General features: G+C 43.9%; 1 gene segment (V, D, J or C); it reads left to right on the top strand.

Moving 5' to 3' along the window:
• The window catches only part of LOC133084762 (immunoglobulin heavy constant mu-like), a 266,145-nt gene that overhangs the window by 172,599 nt on the left and 87,369 nt on the right, over positions 1 to 6,177 (top strand).

Genomic DNA, 6,177 nt, shown 5'->3' with positions numbered 1-6,177 from the left:
GGTAGTTAAGGGCTGCTTTCCTGTCAGGGTCTGGGGTTTCCTCTCCATATAGCAGTTTTCCCTGGGGAACCTCTCTGTACTCATCCATGGTTCTTTACTTACACATTCAGTCTCTGAATTAGAAAGACTTTTTGAAATAGGAAAAAAAAGTCATATATGAAAGGCAGAGACTCACTTAAAGTTAGATATTCAGGTTTTCCCTTGTCTAAATCTTGTCTAAATTGACCCGTTTCAAAACTATCCCAGCGGATGTATAAACAGTTGAACATATTCTTCCTTCCTCATTATGATATCTCAGCTCTGCCCTACTGGTAGACCAGCTGTCCCTGCCAGGATGGTGGCTCTTGACTTGCCTGCTAACCTCTTGCCTGAGAAATGTAAATGAGCTGAGCAGCACCAGATCCTCACTGGGTTACTGGGAATGATGCCAATTAGAGGGGACGTGGGTAGACGTGTTTCTACATGTGCTCCTTGCTTCCAGGTCCAACAGAATCCCTATACGCTTAGATAATACCTGCATCCTGTTCTACTGTGCAGTTTCTTTTATGTCAAATATTCACCGTCAAAGCTATTACCAATAGACACATATGTAGTCGGTAGGGAAAGTTTATAGTCAGGTGGATAATAACAAGAATTTTCAGAAGCTGCTGAAAACAAATCTATTCTCCTTTCTTCACCACAGCATCGTAGGTGAACACTAAAATGCAGGAACGTCACACAGGTTCTCATTCCACGAAGAGTCCTGCAGCCTCACAGGCAGGCCCAACTCTGTCCAGGAACATTTGCAGGGGCGTCCAGGTCCAGGGTGGAGAAGCCCAGGCCTCGAAAGGAGGTCTCACTGTGCCCTGATGTGTGCTCTCCAGCACATCACCTGCCAATTCCAGGCTGCAGTTTAGCTTCACATCTGTAAGATTCAAGTAAACCGACACCTACATCACATGATTTGTGTGCATATGTAAAAACAAAATAATAAAAGAGGCCCTGAGTGTTGGGCCTCAGGGTAGGCCACCCCAAAATATGCCTCCAAGTGACATAAGACAAAGCCAATGCAGAGGGACATTCTGACCTTCCTCCCTGTCACCCTGAAGCAAGAAATAAACCTCCCATGTGAAAGGTGCTCTCCCTGTACCTACAGGTGGAAGTGAAATGGTCCTTTACCCCATGCCCTCCGCCTGCCTTTTTTCTGTGCAAAAAATTTAGCCTAAGAGTAACTTTAATCAGAGAACTGAGAAAATCTAGAAAGAAACGAAAACTGTGCAACAAAACAAAATAATAATAGTTTAGTCATTTAGCAAATCAAGGAACTTTAGTTCCTCCTCCAGGGCTATAGATAATATTCTTGTCCATGTCCCGTGAGCTGTATTGTAGATGCTGAAACTCCCACCAGGAGGAAGAAGTTAACTGCATGATGACCAGACTGTAGCCATGACATAAGCTGCCACAATTCCAAGAACTGACCTCAAAGAAATGGGAACGAACCGACCCTGGAACTGAAGATTAACTCTACTTAAAACAATCAAGATGAGGCTGATCAGACCACCACATGACCAATTTCAAGATGACTGTCAGAGTTGACTCTTCTTGTTCTGCCTGTAGCCCCCTCCTTCTGCCTATAAAAGCCCTTTCCCACAGATTCTCAGTGGCGGTGGCCTTTGGAGAGAAGTCTGTCCCCCACCCCCGGTTGCAGGCAGCCAAAATAAAGCAAACTTTCCTTTCTACCAACTTTGCCTCTTTATTGGCTTTTCAGCACCGAGCAGCCAGACCCTGCTTTCCATCACACAGGGACACTCTTATCACCAGGGACGGGGAATTCAGGCCTGGATGTCTCTATGAACAAACCTTGTTCCTTCTTTAATGACTCTGCCAGCCCAAACGCTGCTTAGGTTCTTCACTAATTGCACACCAAAAGCATACATTTCCTCCTTCTACCAATTCCTCACAAATATTGGATCTTGGTCTAAAAATATAAAAGCTGCCTGCTTTGGTCACTTCTGGGTCCATTTCTATGGCACGTCCATGCCTATGCTTACAATTTTTTTCTTTTCTCCTGTTAATCTGTCTTTGTTAGTTTTATTATCAGTCCAGCCTCAGGAACTCAAGAGGGGCAGAGGAGATTTCCCTCCTGACAAATCCAAGTTGTCTTCTCTTCAGCCTTACTCTGTACAACCTCTTAGGAACCTCAGTCTTCACGGGCCACTTTCACACTCCTGACATCACCTTGCCAGTTGTGTTCTTCTGGCATCTCTTCTTTGCATTTCCATCTCACCCTTCAATATTTCTTCCAAATTGCTGTGACATTTCAGTGTCCATTGTCTGGATGTACACAGTTTATTAGTCATTCCCTAGGAAAGGGCATCTTGGTCCTTTCCAAATTTTGGCAAATATGAATAAAGCTAAGTAAGCATCCTGTGCAGGGTTTTCTCTGGACTAAAGGCTTATTGTCTTTCAGGTACATACAAAAGAGCACTATTGCTGAAACATAATAAGAGTATGTTTAGTTTTGCAAGAAGCCACCAAAATAGCTCCCAAGGTGCATCCTGTTTTGTATCCCCACCAGCAGTGAATGGACCCCCTGCCGCTCCACATCCTCCCAGTGTTTAAGGTACTCAGAGTCCTGACTTGATCCACTCTTGTAAGTTTTCTGGGATATGTCCTTGTTCTGATTGGCATTTCCCTGTGATAAATGTTCTCCCATAGCCTTATTTGCAAACTCTTTGTCTTTTTGGTCAGGTGTCTGTTAAGGATTTTAGCCCATTTTTTAATACTTTTGTTTCTTTCTTATTGTTGAGTTTAAGACTTCTTGGTACATATTAGATAACAATCAGATATACTAGGTATGTCTTTTGCAAATATTTTCTGCCAATCTCTAGCTTGCCTTTGGGTAAATTTTAAATGTATTTTTTATGCTTCTCAATTATTACTTGTTGTGTTTCTATTACAATGAAAAGTGGAGTTAAACGTTCACTTCCTAAGCCATGGGAAATTTATGTGGGAACATGTCACAGTACACTCAAAGGCCTCTTTCAGATACTACAAGGATGGAATGGGTAAACAGAGGGGGGACTTCTTCAGAGATGCTCTTCTGGAAAAATAGAAATGTACCAATATACCCTCCTTCCTGTCTTGCTGATGAGAACCATGCCGCGTGTCCAGAGGGACACAGATCCTTGAGGAGAGAGTGAGATTTCATCAGTTAGAATGACCGTTTTCTAACAATACATTTTACCCGTGATGGATCTGAGTTTATGAATGATTGTTACTTGAATGATTCAATGGATTTAGCAACGGTTGAAAACAAAATCAATACCTTGAATTATTATTATTAATTTTAATTTATGTGGCCCCAGAGAAGAGTTTGACAATTACAATTTCAGTAACACAGTTCAATAATTTTGACTTATACCTCTTAAAATTTAGATATCACGTTGTTTCATAATAAATGTTTCACCTACATCCCTCACATTTGAAACTGGATTCCAAGTGGACCTAGAAGATGAAATGTGAGGACAGCGAATCTCTCTACATTCAGTAACATCTAAGGCAACAAATCTAATATCACACGAGGACACTTCTGATTTCCAAGTGTAGTTCCTGCTTCTTCTTTGCTCAGTGATTCCAACAAAGATACAAAATGACCTAAACCATCTGTCTCAATGTTCCTGAAGTCCACACCTCATTCTGAGCTTATACTCTCAAGATTTTATAAGGGAAAACACAGAGACCATCAGAAGGACCTGTCCACGTGGTCACCATGAAGCCCACCACCATCAGTCCTTCTCCCTCCGATCACAATGGTCAGACCCTCTTGCTGTGACCATCCCTGGTAACCTGCAAAGCAACATGACTTAAATCTCACCACTTCTTTTTACCATCGCCCATTGGTCATCTCTAATGGATATTCCTTCCAGCATTATAATATGATCTGGTCTCCAGGCATAATGGCCCCCAATTATCTCCTGAAAGGAAAAATAACATTTTTTAGTCCTGGTGACCTAACACATTTTTCCTAGGGTTAAATAGACCCTAACAACACATCCCCAACCACTGAAACATAAAGACACCTGTTATATATCCTTCTATGTTAACATGAATTTGGATGGATCTCCTCTAATCCACCAGCTCAAGAAGGGCAGGGCAGAAGCTGGGGCATCTGTACAAATGCAGGCCCTTCTTCCACCTGGTGAATAATGGGCTCACCTGATTCTAGGTTTTAGATGCCATCCCTTCCGCTCCCCTATCCCACAGCGTATCAGCTCAATTTTCAGGTCCTGACAACAGGGTCCAGACTTGTCCTGTGATTCTTACCCATATTACTTTGGTTGGCTCTCCTATTATCGACATTCAAGCAGGCAGAGTCTTTAGTATTTAATTACTCTGCAAATATTATTGGAAAAGCCAGAAGAAGTATAGTACTCGGTTCATGAAATTGTATGGAGTAAATATCTTCTCATAGACAGCAGGCTCGACATCAGTCAGTATACAGGTGAGATCACTGGGCTGAGGGAGAGCTGACCTGCCCCAGACCCACAGGTGTGACCTCTCAAGGCAGGAGTGGAGCCAGTGCTACATGTACAATGGTGTCAGTCAGAGATGGGGACTCACATTGGTCTTTCTGTTTCCCAGGAGAGATAGCATCACTGATCGCACTGATGACAACATTCAACACCCTTGGCAAACCCACTACAAATTTCAGACATACCATTACCATCGCGATCCCCAATTTACATCCTTGCAGAATGAAATGCAGATGGTGAGGCCACATCCTCAGTGCCCACAGTGAGATGGGATGGAGCTGTGCTCTGCTCTCCAGCACCACTTACTTATATGACCTCAGGCACAGTTCCAGGACTCACTGACCCAGGGACTCGGGAAAGCTGCTCTCAGGTGGACTTTTCAAGGGAACCTGCTTCCTGAGGTGGGGGCTTTCCTCTGACTATGACGCCCTCATATTCTGCAAGCCATTCACTGTGAAGGTTGACTTCCAAGAATCATGCATGTTCTCTCACCCAGTGCAGTGGGAACTGTGTTCCCTGACCTCCAACGTCACTGGCAGTGACAGAGTTAGAAAGGAACACTTCTAGAAGGAGTGAGTCTGTGCACTGTGACCAGGTCACCTGCCCAGCATATTGGAGTCCTGAGGAGCTTCCTGTAGCTGTCTGTTCTTAGTCCTTGGTAGCCTTGGGGATTCCTCAATGTCCACCTGCAAGGAAGGAGTCCTGAAGTCATGGTGTTCCTGCAGACACTCAGTTGTGCAGAGGAAAAAGGCAGGACAGGCTACTGGTCAAGTCAGCTGTGCTAGGGACCATGACCATCTCAGCAAGAATGACTACCTTGTCCACGAAATACACTGTGTGTTTAGTTGCTATGAATAAATCCACCTCCAGAGCAACTCTTGATAATATTTAAACTGTTTCAGGTGAAGAAATGTTCACCCAAGTTAAGGGAAACACGCAGTCCGTTGTGAATTATGATAAACATTAAATTTTACCTAACTTTGTCTGAATTCAATGTGATTATTACATGTAGCGTTTGTCTCAAATACTTGCACATCCAGGAAATAAACATGAGGTAATGCAGAAAGGAAAAAACAAGAGTCTGTGTCTGACATCTTGGAGGACTCTGAATGTTTCATGGGTATTTATGTGACATATATACATCCGTGGGATTAAAGTCTATTCCCCAAATCTGCCATTAATCCTTGAGCACAGCTGATTTCCTGTCTAGCCCTTCAGCATCATTTCATTCCTGGACACAGGGTCCGCCAGTCATCAGGAGGGGGAACCCAGGTGGGGGCTGAGTTCTCTGAGGGCACAGTCAGCACCCTGCTCACAGGGGGAGCCCCAGGTACAGGGACCTCCTTTCACTACTTGATGCTTTTTATAAAAAGGTCCCTCCTATATGCAAATATCCCCTTAGACCACAAGGTAAAAACAAAGTACCAGTTCACTTAAATACGGGTTTCTCCTCATGCTTGAAGACATTTTCTGGGCTTCATGAATCTCATCTGCAAGAAGATGAATCCACTGTGGTTCTTCCTCTTTCTGGTGTCAGCTCCCAGAGGTGAGTGTCTCAGGGATTCAGCCATGAACACACGGGGAAGCTGCATCTGAGCCCATGAGTCACCGTGGTTCTCTTTGTCCACAGGTGTCCTGTCCCAGGAGCAGCTGCAGGAGTCGG

This window comes from Eubalaena glacialis, chromosome 2 (assembly GCF_028564815.1).
Source record: "Eubalaena glacialis isolate mEubGla1 chromosome 2, mEubGla1.1.hap2.+ XY, whole genome shotgun sequence".
Taxonomy (NCBI): Eukaryota; Metazoa; Chordata; class Mammalia; order Artiodactyla; family Balaenidae; genus Eubalaena; species Eubalaena glacialis.
The sequence above is the reverse complement of the archived record's forward strand: the minus strand, read 5'-3'. Positions and strand labels throughout refer to the sequence as shown.